Source organism: Triturus cristatus, chromosome 3_1, assembly GCF_964204655.1.
Source record: "Triturus cristatus chromosome 3_1, aTriCri1.1, whole genome shotgun sequence".
Classification (NCBI taxonomy): Eukaryota; Metazoa; Chordata; class Amphibia; order Caudata; family Salamandridae; genus Triturus; species Triturus cristatus.
Genome location: NC_140583.1, coordinates 655,989,925 through 656,010,088, shown reverse-complemented (window position 1 = coordinate 656,010,088; position 20,164 = coordinate 655,989,925). Strand labels below are relative to the sequence as shown.

At 45.8% G+C, this 20,164-nt stretch overlaps 1 protein-coding gene across 2 annotated transcripts in view; it reads right to left on the bottom strand.

Moving 5' to 3' along the window:
* FRMD5 (FERM domain containing 5) overlaps positions 1-20,164 on the bottom strand; it is a 493,627-nt gene that overhangs the window by 279,989 nt on the left and 193,474 nt on the right. The window contains exon 1 of one of the 2 annotated variants that reach the window (XM_085644693.1): positions 15,048-15,134. The exons of the other annotated variant lie outside the window; for it this stretch is intronic. The gene's annotated coding sequence lies outside the window, so the exon portion shown is untranslated. Of the gene's footprint in view, positions 1-15,047; positions 15,135-20,164 lie in introns of those variants that run through there. 2 annotated transcript variants of the gene reach the window in all.

The following is a 20,164-nucleotide window of genomic DNA, read 5'->3' as shown; positions in this document are numbered from 1 at the left end:
TTGTGTAGTACCAAAAAAAAACTGCAAAAAAGGACCCTGCCGGTGTGCCCCTCTTAGCCACCTGCTAGAGAAGATCTGCTGAATGGCTCCTGTGACAAGCTTGGGAAAAGTTAAATGGCAAACTTAGATTGGGCTATGTGATAAATCTTTTTTCTATCAGTAATTCTCATGTGATTATGTCTTTTTTTTACACTGGTGAGGTCAATCCTAAATCCATGAAACATACTTCTATAGACTCTATGAGGTTGAGCTGTAACACAGAACGACTTGGCCTCTGGCAACGTATTCGGCTGGTGCCACATCTATAATTGTTTTTTGTGTCTGAACCAGGTACCCACATAGTACCGCAAATATTTGGTTGACTACCTTATTTTTCTCTCAATAATCCACGGGGTTTGTAAGCTGGCACTGAATGCCACTTTGTCTTTCTGCAATTCATTAAGTTCTGAATGATGGTTGCAAATGAGAATGACTGAAAAACAGTAACAAGGATAGTGACAGACTTGACACGTGCCTCTCTTCTATAAAACAGGGTCATCTTAGCATACCTTTCAGGCATCTCTCCAAGACATAGCCCATTCATCTATACTCTTCTTATTTTTCCTGTATGCCTAAGAGCTAACCCATAGAAGCCTCATGCAAATTAATTAAAGCCTTTAGGCAGATCAATCAAACAAAAGTGTGCATTATACTGCCCGAGGTCCGAAAACTACCATAAAAAACCAGGTAATGAGAGACTTCATATGATAAGACTTGGGGCGTGGTCAAGATGCCGACCGAAATGGCCGCGAACTTCTGCAGCTTCGCCGGCATCCCCACAATCCTGGCTACAACTGAGCTCCTTCCTTACCACCCTCACAAGATATCTTCATATTCCACTGTAGTGCACAGCGGGGAACCGATCACCGAGGGTTCAGGACATAGAGACGCTGGTCCAGTCTGCTGCGCTGCTAATCCCAGGGTGGCCTGCCCTAGGCCCGGCCTTGCTTGGGAGCAGGGGAGTGGTAAGGTGCTAACGCGGCGGTCCTCTTGACACACATTAACTGATCAGACACCACTTTCTGTTGAGAAGGATAATGTTTCTATTACTTCTGTTGGGGCGGGGTTATCCCCAGGACATAAAATCTGGGGATGGGGAGGGGGAAATGGACATCTTTAATTGTTGGGTATGTTTGCATTTATGCCTACCACTATTAGTGCCATATCCTCTGCTACAGCCACACCTGTCAAGCTACCTACTAAACGTACAATAATATACACACATTTGCAGACGTCACTTTGGCAACATGGAATATTCGAGGGATTAATAACCAATGCAAAGGAAAACTGGTGTTGCACTATCTGCAGCACCACTAGGTGGACATAGCCTTCCTGCAGGAGACGCACTTGCCCCCTGAAACATTGCACACATGTGCAGCCACATGGGGTCAACATCGCTTCTTCTCCAGCTACAGCTCATATGCCAGGGGAGTATCCATACTTATTCATAAACAACTGCCCTTTCGGCTGTCTGAGCTCTGCACTGACACTGAGGGAAGGTTTTTACTGGTGTCGGGACAGTTACTGGGCCATAGCGTCCTATTAGTGAATGTATACACCTCGAACACGGATAGCCCGGATTTTTACATACACCTACAGACACAGATGGCCATGATTGAAGCAGACTATATCTGCAACAGAAAAAAAAGAAGATAAGACTTTATCAAGAAGACTCTATCAGCGAGGGTTGTACCTTGTATGAACTGGCATCTAGTCCAAGAAAGGTTGCCAGGTCAGTGTAATGACAGGAATGAGAACAGCAGGTGGAAAAGGCTTTTCCAGACAGTGACTTGGCTCAATAAAGTGGTGGCTGCAGTAGTATTCTGCCTCTGAAGGCACCAATGTTAGACCTCCTTCAACCTGCTAATAATTTCCCAACAGCATCATTATCCCCTGACATTCTGTTCTGCTTCCCTGAAGGAGTACAAAAGCCAAAAAATTATTTTTGTCTAAGCATTGCAGCAAGAAGGAATCAGAAGGGTTAATCTTAGGCCGCAACCAAGAAATAAACTTTGGAAACTCATAACATTCTAGTAATGCTTTACAAAATTATTCACCTTTACAATTCCTTTAGTGTCTATATCCACCCAATGTTACACACACCCCAGAGAACAAGTTGTCTGTCAACCGACAAACACCCCCTTGCTCTTACCTGCACCGGGGGGCAATCTAAGGGTTTCGCCCTGGGCGGCAATAGGTTTAGCTACACCACTGCATAGGACTGTGACCCCAAAACCATGCAGATCACAAACATATGCACAGAACACCCTTGGCGTCCCCCACATCAATGCTGCATCTAAAATCTTATACAAATGTAGGTCTGGATCTCGTCGCATTACCCTGTATATCTTGGCCATAGTGTCTGATTTCAGCTTCCAAGTACAGTTTGACTGTGCGTACCAGCTCCACGACCAAGCCCTGATAATCAGCCAACCTCTGCCAAATCTTCGGATGTTTCTGGGGCATCCACTAGCCCAGAATACTACTATCTCCAGACCCATCCAGAAGTTCATCCCATGCTTCCAAGCCCCCAGAGAAGGCTGCGCACTGGCTTTCCACTGTCGAGCTATATCTCTTTTTGCTAGCGTGAGACAAGAAATAATAAATGGCATTTATAATGGTTCCTTCCTATACCCTCAGTACTGCAAAGGAGAAGCAGTTTCGGGACAAATGGAATGGCCCATGCAAGAACCTCGCCTAAACTGGACACCACCCCATCCAGAAACGTGTCAACACACTGCAGCTCCACACAGTGTGCAGGAACGTGCCAGCCTCACAACGTATAAAAGTGGGGGATTCTATGAGACCCATGTGCCACAGGCTGCTGCTCGTATAGTATATTCTATGTAGGTATTTTTCAGTTGAATCAGTCTTAGTAGGGAAGAGATCACCGCGCAAAGGGTGGCTTCCAGGGCCTCGGTCTAACCGTCTTCCTCTAAGTTATCAATGTCGTCGTGCTACGCTGCTCGGGGGGCAGGCAGCGTCGTGGAGCTGTTGGTGGCTCTGCACCTCTTTGAGGGCACCAGATGTGTTCAAGCGATAGATTCAGGAATAATGGCTCAAATGGGGCATGCTTAAGTGTACCGCAGTCCAACTCTTCGTTGCTCTCCGGAGCCTGCTTATACCTGGAAGGACCCTTATGAAAGGCATGCTTGGGCAGCCCACCCTGCAGTGTGAAGTGTGCCCTTTTGCTTTCATTTACCAGCTTTCCACATCTTTACGAGCACAGTGTATCACAGCCATCCAAACAACCAGAAACTGCTCAATCCAGAAACTGAGGGAAAGACATACTTGGGTTGCCTCCGGTTTCTATATTGACAAAGACAATCCCACAGGTAGGCCTGTCTAGGTCGCTGCCTCTACAGGGCCAGAAGTGGGTGGCCGAACTTACCACCTCAAGGTATAGACCTCTGCGGCCTGGCACAACATACAGCACTTCAAACACCTTGCAGTCTCTCAAAAGACCTTCTCTCACTTCGGTAAGTAGACAGCCTTTTTCCATAAGTATATCAAAAAACATAACATTTACCTGATCACTCATACCTCCATCCACTCTACCCCCACCCCAACACACTCACACATCTTAAGGGGATGCTGGGATCCGTCCGTGGCATTTACTTGATCCGCAACTCTGAAGAAGGCCACTGCTCCGTTCTCCCCTCCCGACCATGCTTCGCTCTCCGAGGCGAGAGGGCTCTAATCTGCAATCAGGTCCCTTGAGTAAGGCACTTTCGCTGCAGCAGTCATCTGAAATGAGAGAACTGGATGCTACTCCGCTGCATCACGCGCTGCTAATTAAAAGCTCCAACAGTAAACGGCCGGGAAGGAGGGAGGCAGCATTTTATAAAGACTCCCCAGGAACTGTACTTCGCAGGCCGTCCCCAGCTCCGCTCTCCAGGCATTAGATGGCAGACACGTCCCATCTGGATATGATTGCTAATGAAATAGCCACTTCTGCGTCTTTCGCCAGGGAAACTCAGAACAGAGGTCACGGAGCGACCCCGAGAGCACAGTTCATCTGTTACCGAATTGCACAATAAATCACATACCACTATCTTCTGTATTAGCAACAAAGTGAGGCAGGTATGTAGCATAAACATGATGAAAACAAAACATTGCAAATATCTCAACCTTATAAATACATAAAAGTCTAAACGCTCCTCCCACCTTTACCCTCCCCAATTTTCCCAACATTGCTTCAAGAAAAAAAAACATGTTGTTCCACCTTTCCCATTCTCCCTTCATTCACCGCCTTTCCTTGCATACCCCAATCTTACAATCTCCCCCCATCAAGCATCCCCAAGCGACCTGCTCTAGTGTTGTTCAAAGTCACATTGTTTACTCTTCACCTACCCTGTGTTCTGTCCTCGCCCGAGGGATGGATAAGCTCCTGACTGCCCATCCCCAAAAAAACACCTAACTAAGCACAAAAACGCTACAACCTACCTTAACGTGGCACAATTAACATTTGTTCAAATAACCTTCCAACATTTCCTGTAGTAAATTGACAAGCACCCAAAAATATTGACCATATGGAGATTTTTTTTATAATTCTTTGCCTATGGGTGGGTCACTCAAATTTCCCTAACCGCTCTTGCAATGCCTCAGCGAGTGCCTTCCCACCCAAAAACCTACCTCTATAACCTACCGCTAAGCCCCGCCCAAACTACCTACACTACCTATCCTGTCCCGTGGTCCGTTCCATTGTGCAAAGTCACCCAGAGGGAGACCGGATATGGCCTCGCTCCCTCTGGGTCCCCGCATTGTGCTCAGACGGCAAGGTTTGAAGTATACAGGCCTTTTTACCCAGACCGTCTGCAGGCAGAACTGCAGGCCTCCTCCATGTGTTGGTTCAGCAGTGCATCTGCCTTCTACACACCAGTGGGCTTGGCCTTCAGAAGGCCGATCCACGTGGACTGGAATTACTGACACTATTGTTGCACGATTGTGAGCAAGAGGTCGGGCGGGGCAAAAGGGTCTCCTTGGTCTGCCTGCAGGGGATACAGAAACAAAGTGCACATACACCGAGGTGTCTTGTGGCTGTTAGTCAAATTCAAAGTCAGGTAATTGGAGATTATTCGTAAGGAAACAAGATGCTTTCGAGATGCTTTCTAAATTGAACAAGCATTGGGAAAGCCAATAGGTCTCACGTATGCACGATCTATTGGCTTTGTCAATGCTTTTAAGACATGTTGCACAGCTGTGCGAGATGCTGTGCAACATGGCTTAAAGTAAAACCTTTTTTTTAAAAGCGCTATGATGCGGCCAGCGTTGACCGCGCCATAGAGCTTTTTAGGTCTCGTCTGACCCAGCGCATGCGCTGGTCTGGCGAAACTTATTGAGAGGGCTCCAAAAAGTGCTACCAGGCCAGCCTAGAGCTACAATGCATGTGCGCAGGCGCGCACGCCGTGCTTTGTCGCGATTACTTTCACTTTCGCGGCCGCTTTGATGTTTGATCGCGATCACTTTCGCGTCCGCACGGCCGCGTGGCATAGCCAATAGGTCTCGCTTTTGGGACCTTATAAGTATTCAAAACGAGGAAGGGAGTAACAGACCGACACAGGCGGAGTGGAAGATGGGGGGAATAGGAAATAGTACCTCAGTCATGTTGGGAGCAGCAGATCAGCATAGATTAAGCTGAGTCAATCTGTGCTTGGTCCCTGCCAAACAGAAAGGAACGGAAGTGGTGTTTGACCTACACTGGCCAATAAGGAGGTTGCAAAGAAGAGCGACACACAAGTCAACAAATCTAAGCAATGGGCAGGCTCTAAGCCCTTTACTGTAAACAATAGGGTCTCGCAAGCCGAGCGAATGCAGTGCAAGCGCTCTCGCAGGCTCGACCTAAATAAGTAGTCTTTCTCAGACTTGGCATTCCAGTGAGAAGTCTGAACTGTATAAAAGCTGCCACCAGAGATTTACAGAACTTAAGATGGCAAATTTCAAGTCAGGAAGGAGCTCAAGGAGCAATCAGGAGTACAATGTAAAACACTGGCAAAGTCAACAGGTCTGGAGTTGGCTGAGAGTCTTTTGGCTTTACCAATACTTTTGTTTTGTTCTATCATAGTTTTTGCAAAAACATTTTTGTTTGTGAAGTGGACGGTCACTCGCCATTCTAGAAATAAAACATTGTTGAAAGGAAAAAAAAATGTTTAGGTCTTGAAAAGCACACATTGACAAAGTAGTCCTTGTCACGTAAGGGAACTACTTTATTAAACTTTTATTTATAATTTTCCACATAAGAACAACATGTTCAATGAGTAGACAGAACAGCAGGTACAGCTTTACAAATGCAGGTATACAGTAAATCGTGCCGTCAATTGTGGGTATCTTGCTCAAGTGTCCGATGGTATGTATAGGCACATCCAGGGAGATCACAGCATCAGTCCCAAGGAATCTCATATAGCAACTACGATACATATTATAAGATAATCCACAGCTGTACAAAAGTTCCATATGTACAAGGTGGTTATCAGGAAGTGTACATCATTGCTCTTGTGGCGTGGGCCAGTCAGCTAACACACTTACATCCTTCTCATGTTTGCAAGATGAGTCGTCGTCATCTCCTCTCTAATGCCTAGGACAATACTACAGGGGGGGGAGGATTCCGCCACTGCTTCCTGTTGCCACTGGGCTGTCCGGGGGAGGGTGTGCAGTACGGGCCTGCAAGTATTGCGTGAGAGGACCCCAGATATCTTTCAGTCTAGAGGTACAGGGCAACGGCTCTGCATATATTGTGAGCTGATCCTGGCAGTACACCATATCCCCCAGCCATTCCTTAAACTTAGGGGTCCGCCCCCTACCCCACCTGCATGCAACCCTGCGTTTCGCTAATAACAGTGAGAGTGTGACGTATCGGCGGCGTGCTTTGGGAATGTGCTTTGTGTAGCCTAGGAGCGCAACTAAGGGGTCACAGTTCATCGCTAGCTCCGTCATATCAGATAGTGCTTCAAATATCTGCCCCCAATATTCCATTACTTTCGGGCACTCCCAGGCCAGGTGCAGGAATCCAGCTCCCGGGCCACCACATCTATCACAGCGATCTGTGTCTCGTAGCCCAAAGCGGCGTAACTTAGCCGGGGTACAATACATGCGCTGCAAAAACTTATAGTGGATTATACGCAACCTGGTGCTTGCCGATATTTCCGCAGTTTGTAAACAGCAGTACTGCCACTGCTCATCCGTAATGTCACTACCCAGGTCAGCCGTCCAGTGCACCCACGCTGCACTATGAGGGTGCTCTCTCTCTGCTCTGATCACTCGGTACAGGTTGGATACCAGGTGTCTAGGGCTCTCACTCTGTAATAGCTGATGTAGCGGCTTTAGGGCTGCTGGCTCCCGCGGAAAGCTCGGGAGAATGGCCCGCATACCCTGTCACAAGCACACATATAGAAACACTTCCAATGGGGTAGGTCGTACATCGCCAAAAAATTGAGCAGACGTACAGAAAACGCCGTTGCAAAACAGGTCCCCCCAGGTTTGTCTGCGCACTCGAGTGCATAATTGTCGGAAGCCCTCCTCCTGCAGTAGGGAAAGTCGTGGGTGGCACGTCAAGGGCAAAATTGAGGAATAAAGAGTCGACACCCCCAGGGCCTTCATGATATATTGCCATACGTCCACTGTGCTCGTTATTGTGGTTGGCGCTGTGTCACAAGGGCAGGAGTTCGCGTGTATCATTCCATCTAAGGGAATTGGGTCCGCTAGCCAGTGCTCCGCCGCTATCTGCAGCATACATGCTGGTGGATGTAACCAATAGTAAACATAGTGTGCTTGGGCGCAGGCATGATATAGTTCAAAATCCGGGATGTCAAATCCGCCCAGTGTTGCTGGCCTCGTGAGCACCGACCATTTTACACGCGGTTGCTTACCGCCCCAGAATAAGCGCATAAGCTCAGACCGCAGCGTTTTAAAGAAAACCCAACCCGGGTGATAAGGAAGATTCAGAAAGAGATATAAATACTGTGGTAATATCACCATCTTAATCAATGAAGCTCTGCCTGCCATTGACATAGGTAAAGCTATCCATCGTGTGACATTCTCTATAAGTCGACTTAAGGCAGTTCCATAGTTAAGGTGAATCATTTCATCTCTATCCCCCGAAACTTGGATCCCCAAATACCGCAAGTCTGTGTCACACCATGCAATTGGGTAGTCCAGGGCGAATTTAGCTACTGCCGCTGTTAGGGGAAAGAGTTGTGATTTTTCCCAATTAATTTGAACTCCAGAAAGTTTCCCAAAGCCTATAAATTCACGTAATAAGGGGTTTAAGTTATTCTGGGGGTCTCGGACATACAATGTCATATCATCTGTGTATAACGAGATCAATATTTGTCGCAAGGGACACCGGTGCGCTCTATCCCTATGATGCTGCCACAACCTGCACGTCAGGGGTTCGATTGCCAAGGTGAACAGGAGAGGGACAGCGGGCATCCCTGCCGAGTCCCTCTTGTGATGGGGAAAGCAGGCGAGATCTGGCCATTGATCAGTACCCCAGCAGAAGGTCGTTGATAGAGCAGCTTTATCCAGGACACAAACCACGGGGGGAATCCCATACGGAGCAGAATTCCAAAAAGGTAGTCCCATTCGACTGAGTCGAACGCCTTAGTGGCGTCTAGGAATAACGCAGCCAAAGGGAGCTCAGGCGACACATTCTGAAAATAGCGTGCGGAGATTATGTGAGGTCGCCCTCCCAGGAATAAAGCCCGCCTGGTCTGGCAACACCAATTTCTCTATCAGGAGGAGAACTCTACTCGCTACAAGCTTCACCAATATTTTAGTGTCACAGTTTAGAAGTGACAACGGCCTATAGGAGGCGCAGAATTGAGGCTCCTTACCGGGCTTCAGAATGGAGGTAATCAGAGCCTCTCTCATGGAGGGAGGGAGCGATCCATCCTCAAGGGACTCCTCATATAGTTCCTTTAGTATAGGGGCCATAATATCTATGTATGTTTTATAAAATTCAGCGGGAATGCCATCTAGGCCCGGCGCCCTACCAGACTTCTGCTGCATTATGGCTTCGCGCACCTCGTCCAGTTCGAACGGGGCACATAGAAACTCACGATGGTGGTCTTCTAACCACCCCAGTGCGACGTCACCCAAAAACGGCTCAAGCTCCAGCGGGTCCCCGCACTGTGTTGCATATAACTTAGAGTAGTGCTCTACAAATACCTCTTGTATATCCGCCGTACCTCTGCGCATGTCTCCATTCGGGTCTATAATTTCCAAAATGTAATTGGAGAACTTGGGCCTCTGTATGGCCTCCGCCAGCGCCCTCCATGTAAGAGAACTACTTTGTGTGTGGATGCGCGCCTTTTGAAAGGACTAAATGACATCACGGGCAGTGAAGTTAGCCAAAGGCTTTACTAGGCTGTACTACAGGAGTGGTCAGAAAAACAATATAAACAACACAATAACAGACCAGGGGATAAAGATGGCTGGCTGAAAGCCAATATAAGTAATTTTAGTCAAATCAAACGGTCTTTGCTAACATCAAACCTAAACAAGCATTGGGAAACACAATCGGTCTCGTCTATGCAAGAGCTAATGGCTTTGCCATGTTGTATACTAGCGTTGCTGTTGTTCAGCATGGCTAAAAGTTAGTAGCACAGAGGAGAGGAGAGTGGAATGATGAACAGTGGAGTAGAGAGGCGTGGGGTGGAGTGCTGGAGAGTGCAGTGGCGTAGAGTGGAGTGATGCCAAGTAGAATGACGTAAAGTGCATTGGCACAGAATTCAGTATTGTAGAGTAGAGTGGTGTAGAGTTCAATGGAATAAAGCGGGCAGTGTTGCAGAGTAGAATGTCATAGAAGGTCGTAGAATGCAGTGGTGTAGAGTGGCAGGGAGTGCAGTGGCGTAGAGTGGAGTGGCATTGAGAAGAGTGGAATCGAGTAGAGTGGCATAGAGTAGAGTGGCATAGGGTAGAGTGGCATAGGGTAGAGTGGCATAGGGTAGAGTGGCATAGGGTAGAGTGGCATAGAGTAGAGTGGCGTTGAGTACAGTAGTGCATGGTAGAGTGCAGTGGCGTAGAATGTAGTGACATAATACAGTGGTATTGAGTAGAGTGGTGTGGAGTAGAGTAGAGTGCGGTGGTGTATAGTGGCGTAGAGTGGAGTGGCAGAGTAGAATGGACTGGTGTAGAGTGCATTGGCGTAGAGTGTTGCAGAGCATAGTGGCATGGAATGTAGTAACAGAGTGCAGCGGCATAGAATTCAGCAGCATACAATGCAGCGTCGTGGAATGCAGTGGCATAGATTAGAGTGGTGCATAGTAGATTGCAGAGGCACATAGTGCAGTGGTACAGACTGGAGTGGAACATAGTAGAGTGCAGGAGCGTATACTGCAGTGGTGTGGAGTTGTGCAGAGTAAAGTGGCATAGAGTGCAGTGGCATAGAGTAAAATGGCGTAGAGTGCAGGTGTAGAGTACAATAGCGTAGATCAGAGTGCAGTGGCATAGAGTGGTGCAGAGCAGAGTGGCGTAGAGTATAGTGGCATGGGGTGGTGTACAATGCAGTGGCATATAGAGGATTGCTGCAGAGTGTAGGGGCATAGAGTGCAGTGGTGTAGAATGGAGTGGTGCAGAGTAGAGTTGCATAGAGTGCAGTGGAGTAGAGGGCAGAGGTATAGAGTAGAGTGGCATAGAGTTGAGCAGAGTAGAGTGGCGTAGATTGCAGTGGCATAGAGTCATGCAGAGTAAAGTATAGTGGTGTTGAGTGCAGTGGTGTAGAGAGGATTGCTGCAGAATGCAGTGGCATAGAGTGCAGTGATGCAGAGTAGAGTGGTATAGAGTGTATTGGCAAAGAGTACAGTACTGAAGAGTAGAGTGGCATAGAGTTTAGTGGTAGAACGTGCAGTGTTGTAGAGAGCAGAGGCATAGACTACAGTGGTGCAGAGTAGAGTGGAGTTGTGTAGAGCAGACTGTTTTAGAGTACAGTGAAGTAGCGTGGAGTGGTGCAGGGTAGAGTGCAGTGGCATACAGTAGAGTGGCGAAGAGTGTAATGGCACAGAGTAAAGTGGTGTCGAGTCCAGTGGCATAAAGTGCAGCGGTGCAGAGTAAATTGAAGTGGCGTACAGGGGATTGGCGTAGAGTGCAGGGACATAGAGTGGAGGGGTACAGAGCAGAATGAATTGGCATAGAGTGTATTGGCATAGAGTCCATTGACAGAGTGCAGTGTTGCAGAGTCGATTAGAGTGGAATGAACTAGACTAGAGGTGTAGAATGCAGTGGTGAAGAGTGCAGTGGTGTAGAGTAGAGTGCCCTAGAGTGCACTGGCATAGAGTAGAGTGGTGCAGAGTGAAGTGGCGTGGAGTGATGTAAAGTGGAGAGGTGCAGAGTAGAGTGCAAAGGGTGTAGTGGTGCAGAGTGGAGTGGCATAGAGTGGAGTATGCATGGTGTGACAGCACACTGCCATTACAGACAACACATTTTCAATTGAAATGACCGTTGCATTTGCACAGACATACAGTTTTACTGATAAAACAATACAGCATGCAAACAATGTGTTGACTTGATCATATTAAAGTATTTGTTTCCAGCACACTTCAGAACTAACAAAAATGTGCTATCTTGGTGCTTTTCTATTCTGATATATTCTGAACTACTTGCACAGTTCATTTAAATGTTGTTGTGTGCGATAAAACAATGCAGCATGCAAACGATGTGTTGATTTGATCATATTAAAGTATTTGTTTCCAGCACACTTCAGAACTAACAAAAATGTGCTTTCTTGGTGCTTTTCCAATTCTGATATATTCTGAACTACTTGCACAGTTCATTTAAATGTTTTTGTGTGCGAGAAGCAAAACCTTTCCTACCTCCAGTATCCTGCAAGATTGCCACATAAATCCTTCTGTAGCCAGAGAAAGAAAAGAAAACACCAAGCTCCCTCTGAAGACAGAGTCTGATATTCGACCTCTGTACAAGGTGTACAGGCTTGTTTACAGAAAGGAGCACTCGTGGAAGAATACAAGGAGAGTTAGTTTTAAAAGGCTTTCCTCCTTGGCAGGAACAAACTCACGCTGGACAGCCTAAAACAAATATGCCCAGCAAATTGAAAGCCAGAAAATGGGAGTTACAAACCACAAAGCAAATGGTAAGCAATGGGCGGAATGCATTCCCAGGGACGTTTTCTGAATGTCCCCAAGATGTCAGCAAACCAGACAGCTTTGACCTAAAACAGGGGGCAGCTGCATACCAGTTTTTATGGGTAAGACACATGGATTTAAGCAGTATCCTTTTTATGTCTCGCCTAGCGTTTCAGCGCATGCGCTGCCCGCTCGGCGAGACATATAGTCAGAGAGTAGATTTGTGAAGGGGACTTGAAGCCCCGCCCCTTATTTCCATTGGCTGGCGTCACCGTTTATGTTAAACAGTGGCCTGCCATTGGAAATTAGGTTTTATTGTTGCTGCCTTTTCGTCCGGCCGATCCGTACAGGTTCGTCTGCTTTACAGCTGTCGTGAAGCAATTTCTTATCTCCACATCAGCCGCGTGTTTATTTTTGCATCGCGCTTTCAGTGAAAGTGAAAATGCAAATATAAACAAGCGGCTGCCATCCCGCAATGGCGAGCGCTTGTTTCAACTAGCTTTCGGCATACTTCTATGCATGCCCCGTAAATCATTTTTATGCCCCTTTTTTTCCTTTGTTGTCACAATATTTTCCTTATTTATGGTCCTGTCTACTATGCAGTCCCTGTATTTTCCTCTGCACCAGTCCATCAGTGTTCTGCTTTCATACTTTGATTGAGCATGTGCATATTCCTCAATATAAAAGTTGAAACTTGCATCGCCTCCTTGTAAAATAACATTTGATAGATTTAAATGAATGTCCTTTACTTATATGTGCAGTATTTCTTTTGTAGCATTTTAAACAAAGTCATATTGGTCTCTTATAAATATGTTTTTCCACAGATTGCATAGTGTAGTGCACTCCACGCTGTCAGGTTGAATGACTGAAGCAAAGACACAGCTCAGGCAGTTGTATTTTTAGGTCTCGCCTGAGCCAGTGCATGCGCTGCTCTGGCGAGACATTTAGTAGCTGCTTCAAAAGTGCTACCTTGCCGGCCACCAGCTTGCTATTACGCGCACAAGCGCGCGCGACGTGCATAGCACTTTTTCCTGTCGTGCGCGCACACCACTCGCGTCACCACTCACGTTTTTTTATTTCATTTTTGCGAGCACAGAGCGCGTCATCGTGATTGCGATTACTTTCGCTTTCACCGTGATCACGATGACTTTTGAGGCCGCGCGGCGTTACTTTTACAGCCGCGCGGCCAATGCTTGTTGTTTGTGCCTCTTGCATTGTCTTTCCCTCTCCCTGTCGGCGTACGTTTGTCACCCTCGCTGCCATTTCTGCTTTCAGGCCTTCGGTCACCCCGCTCCCCTTCTGTGTCCCTCTGAAGATTGATTGGTGTTTTTGGACTTTCATTCTCGTCTTCTCGCTCAAGGATCCTGTGTTTTTTTTTGCTGACCAAACACTTTGCTGCCTCTCTGACAAGGCGTCCTCTGCAGAAAAATAAACTCTCGCCGTAGTTAAGGATATTAGCAGCATAAATCTCTGGGAACTGTTCTATGCAGCATCCTTTCCGCATTGACCTGTCCTCTGAAGCACTCGCAGGGTTTGGTCATGCCCTTGCACCGTTGAGATCACGAGGCCTGTTTGCAGCATCACCCCACACCCCCCCTTTCAATCTGTGTGTGCAGCCAGTGCAGAAGCCCCATAAACCAGGCCACTAAAATCCACTAACACTTCATATCAGCTCATGTCTGTTTCCAAATCATGTGCACTACAACATATTTCTAAAAAAGTGAACATTTCTGTTATTGTTTATTTGTGCGTGTGTAGCTCCCACTCTACTACTGGTAGGGCACCAGGGCGCCTTTCGGTAGTCCAGGGTAAATCTTTAGAAACGTTTGTAACAAAGACTAGGCTGAGGTGTATGGTCAAACAGTGTTTAGTTTGTAAAAAAAAGACAAGCATTGGCATAGCCAATAGGTCTCGCTTTTGGGACCTTATAAGTGTTTAGCCATGCAACAGTTGATGTATTGGCTATACCAATGCTTGTTTTTTAACTATTTCCCACTCAATGTGCCAAAGACTCCGTAGTCGCTCCTTCAATTATCTTACTGTCAAAGTATAGAATGATAGGATTGTTTTCTGACATCTTCTTGTTATTAATGAAGTGGTGGTTTATCGCTTTATGAACACACAAGTGTTATTTGAGATCTACGTATGTCAGTAGATTTACACTTTGATAGGGCAAGATGGCCGCCGCATCACTGTCCCTGGCCGATGGGCCTCTGTCCCCATCCACCACTCAGGACCTTGCTCCCGAGCGGAGCTGCGTGCTGTGCTACCAGGAGCTGGAGGTGCTGGCACTGGGCCGCTGCGAGCACCACGTCTGCTTCCGATGCTCCACCAAGATGCGGGTGCTCAGCGAGCAGAGGTTCTGCGCTGTGTGCCGGGAGGAGCTGGACAAGGTAAGGGAGCGGCATGGTTGGGTAGAGACAGCTGTCAAAGCAGCATTCTGGGGGGCTGAGCTGTATCAAAACAGACCGCTTTCAGTGTCTAGTATATATTTGTATAGAGGTTTGTATCTGATTCCGCAGTGTGAGGCAGTATATTCACAGCTCGACCTTTAACTGTGTCGCCAGAGTGACATACCCTACGATCTCCAAGTGTGCCATATGTCATCCTCGAAATCTCACAGCGTTCACTGTCAACTTCAGTGTGACAGATCAGCCTTCCTTCAGAATGATTATTTGCAGACTGACGGAGCAGCTTTCGCTCATTGTGCATTTCCAATAAAAGATCATACTTTCAACCCTGCCAACTTTAACGATTATCTATTATCAGCAACTCACTCCACCGTAGTAAAAATTTACCTTTCCCCAGTCTTAACAGTATTTCATTAGTCGACTCTTTCACAGAGTGGTCTTCCTCCCAAAGTCAGCTGTCAGTTCGATTACATCAGTCGTTCCCCTGTCAGACAGCCCGTAGTCTTACAAATGAACCTACCGCAATATTCCATACCCCAGTCCAAGAGCTTTAGACTTCTCCCAGTTCCCCACATGATCGATCATTTCTTCATCAGTAAGACATCCCCTGTAAATATATTTATCTCTCAGTATGTCATTTTAAATACCGTTCTCAAAATATTTCAACCCCAAGTTTGACAGCTAATCCATCCTACTTTTGACAACGGCACCCCAGCGTAGATCATGAATCCTCTTTCAAATTGTCAGCTCTAGTTGGCCAGAAGGCTTCCCTCCTTGTGTCTACTAACGCTTCCTTCAGTTTATCATAGTGAAAGCTAACCACGACAATATGCCAACTGTCTAACACATTAACATTCCATTAGCCTGCAGCTCCCACTGTGAAACTTATAGTGTCACCCAGTATGCCAGCCCAGTCGTGCAGGTCAACATTCCTTGTTTAGTCTCGATGTGATCCTAAAGATAACTAACTTTATCAGGCCCCATTGTATGAACATTGCCTCAAAAAACATAATTTGTTTATCAGATCTGCAGATCTAGTGACTTGAATAATCTACTCGGCCTAACTGTAGTGCTCTTGACTTATAAACTGGTCTCAAATTGTGTGGTCTTATGCAAATATTTTATTTTACCGAGCAGCCTGTTTCTTCATTATTACACATGAGAGCACCTTCAAATATTAGAGTCAGCATATCTGCTGTACTAAAATCTATTTTGTTTGATTTATTAGACTATCTTTTGTTCCATGGAAGTGCATCGGGTCAAGGTCTCTGGTATATGTGTTCTTGACACAAAATTAGCTCAGGAGGCTGAGCATGTGATACACACAGTTTCAACTTTATAATGTCCCGTCAGTCTTGCACTCCTGTTGACTTTTACAGTGAGCACCCTGAGCTTGATAATTAAAACATCCCTCTCAGCATGTGTGCGCCTCTACTCAGTGTGACAGTGTCTGGTGTGTCGGCTAGTCTGCCAGACCCAAAGCTTCAGTGTGCCTGTGACACAGTGTGCCTGCGTGTGTGATCACGTGCTTCGGTGCACCCGTGTGCCTCTATATATTAGTGTGTCTGTCTCACGGGGTGCATGGGGTTTGTAGTGCGGTTTCTATGTATGTCTGTATGTGGGGGTCAACGGGGGTAAAAGACTGTCATTTACAACGCCATTACTTGATTAATGCTTAGCGAAGGGGGAAAAAACAGTAACATTTTCAATACCAATAGCTCAAAACAATGTCATTGCGAGACCTATTGCACTGTAAATGCTTGTTCTTACTAGAAGCCAACGCAAGATTCTCAGAGCGGATGAGTCATGGTCAGATTTACACAGATCAGAAACAGGCAAGCAGTGGTGTTCTGCACAAAGTTGCAATTTAACAGTGCCATGACTGAAAACCCCAGGTAAACAGTTTCACACCAACTAGAAATAACTAAGAGCACAATATCTCTCCGTAGTTAAATGCAACTTCAAAAGTCCACCGTGGTAATTTGAGTGTCCAGGGAAAGGACAGAGTCAATCAAGATTCTTAAGATGCCGAATACCTGAACTGGCTATGAATGGTACCCCTATCGAGTGGGTCCAAAACACCTGAGTGTGAACATGCTAGAGTATATTAATGTTTAACATGCTCTACAAAATTCGACATTTAGTTGTGAAGATATCTACGTGGGGCTATATATCTCCCACATTTCAAATGTTTTGCTGGTTGCTTCTTCATGAATTATGTTAAGACAGCTTTGGAATGATTTGCTAATCGGGTCGAGAGGGAATCGGAGCCGTCTGTTATTTAGAACAACATTGAAAACACTGATTCTTATCAAGGTTGGGCCTATTTGAGATAGGTTTCTTTTTGTTTAGTCAAGTGTTTGGATATCAGGCTGGGAGGCCCTGGTTTTAGTGCTCTAGAAATGAACAGAATTAAAATTAATTAAATTCAGCATCATATGGACCATCCTTATTCTTGTCTACCACTGTGGGCAGTGAAGCCAGGCATTCTTCTAAATGTCTGACACCGTGTGATGTCCCATTTATTACAACTTCTCAAGAAAGCAAACTTGCTAGTTGGGTAAGTGCTGTTGGCTTGCACACCAATAAACAATCTTGATCCAGCAACTCCCTGTCCCACTTATGCCATTCCCTACTTATACCTTTGCTGCTCGAAATCTGTGCAATTTGCCCAGGCATTACTACATTTCAGCATACAGCCAGCAGCCCGGTTGACTCAATGGCACGAACAGAACCTTACACAAACAACTAACTCTGATATTCAGAGTGGTACATATTTTATCCCATAAGTACCTCTTCCGTACACGATCTCTTTAGATACTAACCTGGAGCCTAAAATCAACCATACGCAATCTTCAAGCCATAACTACACTACCCTGTAACACTTCAGGGTTCTAGGTCTTGTTCCTCCTGGGTCTCATACACTGTAACGCGCTACCACCTGACATTCATGTCACTCACTGTCTCAAAGAATTTAAAACGGCATTAAAAAGATATCAGCTGAAACTCTAAAGGCAATATCTGTTTTCAATGTTTATCTTACAAGCCTTTTTGTCCCTATAGATAGAAATACAGCACCAAAAATATGCTTGTCTTAGTTTAATTTAAGGCACAATCAAACCAAATCTAAACTCTTCTCTCTATAAACCATTTCAACCATCCTACATTGCTTCGGTCCCAACAAGGTGCTAAGTAGTTAAATTGTTTCTAATGAAAATGTTATAGTTTTTACATAAATAGATATGTTCGTCTCTTCACAACTTTTTGTTGCAAACGTTTGTCCTTTTGAATGCATCACACTTCCTGTAAGCCTCTCCAATTGCCTAACACGTGCTATGAATACTACTGACTGATTCAATATGCAATATATCGATTGTGAATCCTTCCCTAAACACAGTTGAAAATTGCAGGTAGCCGCCAGCAGCCACAAGGCTGTGACATAATTCCACACCGTTAATACGAATGCAACACAATAGTTTTGCATTCTAAAAACAGTAATTTTTGGTTTTAAGTGAAAAGGCTTTTTTGGAGAAACAACCCAAGTTTAGAGATACACCTCAGTTCTTTTTCTGTTCCACTTTCCATCCATTTGATTTGACTCCTGAGCTTCTCGTCTCTTTCTTGGCTTAAGCATCTGATCCCCCGCTACAAATCCTTACAGTGACACATCAAACCTTACAAGATGCTGTAGTGACAAAATGCTCCATTGGTGGAAAGGAGTCAACAAGCATATTCATGACTTTTGCACACAGTCACCAGCAGTCAAGCACATTTTTGCCCCAGACCCTAATGTATAAGACTACAATGACACACGCAGTGCCACCATTACAATGACGCAACCTGAACATTATCCGGGCTGTCAAACAGCACAAGTATACACAAGCTCAGTTTTCAGTGGAGACATATGCACATCACTAAGAGAACAGAAGGCACTGAACGCAACGAGGAGCTGCAAGGACTTTAAATAGTAACACAACTACAAGGGCGAGGCACAAGGTGGCAGTTGGAAATTCACACACAAAAAACACAAAATGTCTTCAATAGCTGCAATGGCCTGTGTAGACCTAGACCCTCTCATTCTTAGATAAAAAACTGACTGCTAAATGAGTTGACAATATACTAAATGTTGAGCACCACTAATCTCAAGTTGGTTTACCCGGTTGATCCTGATGCATAAAGTCCTGTCTGCTCCAGGCAGCTGACACCCCCTAATATACCAGGTAGATGTATTCCAGCATGACCAGACTAGCTGGCACAAGGCAGTGCAGTTTGTTTCTGCAGTGGGAGACGGTGGGGGCATCTTGCTTCTTCAATGCCAATGTCAAGAAACACAATTGACACTTTAAGCAGTAACAACATAAATTGTATTCCAGTAGAGTGCAAAAGTACAAACACCTCACTTAATATTCCTCTCTTACACTTGAGAATCCAGACTAAATTCCACGATCCAGACATTCCCTACAGACACCCACAGTCCCAAATAAATGTACTCATTACTACACAATGCTCCTGTGTTCACAGAGCCAAACTGTCACGATGTGTCTATGGCCTGAAGAGAAATGCTCATGTCTGTGTTCCATCATGTCATATTTCACAGCATATTTCTCAAGCTGATTTATATATATAGATCTTTGCGAGTTTGGTAAAGTGCTGGGTTATGACGAATTGCCACTTCACCAAGCTGAGAACACTGAATAGGAATGTGGTTTATCAGTGGCTGTCAGGTGTGCCTTTGGGAACCTCTAGGAGTAGCTCCTAGTTCAGCGTTGATGCCAAGGGACCTGTGGGGAGGTTCACTTTCAACCAGGAGAGTGCGACCCCTCCTGGGCTGACTCAAAAGTTTGTGCAAGAGGCTGGTGCGAGACACCTTGGTTCGTACCTTCTAGTATTCGGAGCACTTGGCCACAGGTCACGTATCAGGAAAGCACCACCACTGCGACGGAGGATGGCATGTACAGCTCCTTCTCCGTTGCAAGCTCCCACAGCAGGGACGGTGGCAGAGACAGGGTGGGTAGAGGGTGAGCTTCCTATCTTCGGCAGAAAACCCAGAGAAGCCAATCTTAATAATGCCCCTTGCCGTGTTGTATTCCACACGTATGGAGAAAAAGGGAGGAGTTATCGCTCTGAAAAGGAAGCAGCCGTATCTGCCCTCCTCCTTCTCCTCACCAAACATGGCTCAGAAGCCACCATCTGTACACATTGACAGGAAACATAAGTGGGGTTAATTCTTTACAAGCCCTATAAAACAGGTCCTTCCCGCTCAATCCAGTTTGTTCTTCTAGACGTTTTAGTAGAAAGGAATGTAAAGCTACTGATAAGTCATGGAGAACTAGAAAGAACTAGTCACCCTTGTCAGTGATGTGTGAAGCATTGTACATAATTTGAAGGACTTTGGTCTTTGCTGAAATCAGATCTGAAACCAAATCGTTTATTTTTGAAAATATTATTTTCTGCTTTAAATTGTTTGTGGAATTTCCACACAACTTTCTAGCGGGCTGGCAAAAAAATGGTTGGATACATATGTGGAAGAAGTTGTTAAAATCTTAAGAATCCACACCTATTTCCAGGCCGTGGTGGACGTCTCTTTGTGTGAGGGAGGAGCTGGTCAGTTTTGCATGCATGCAGGGCAAATTGTAT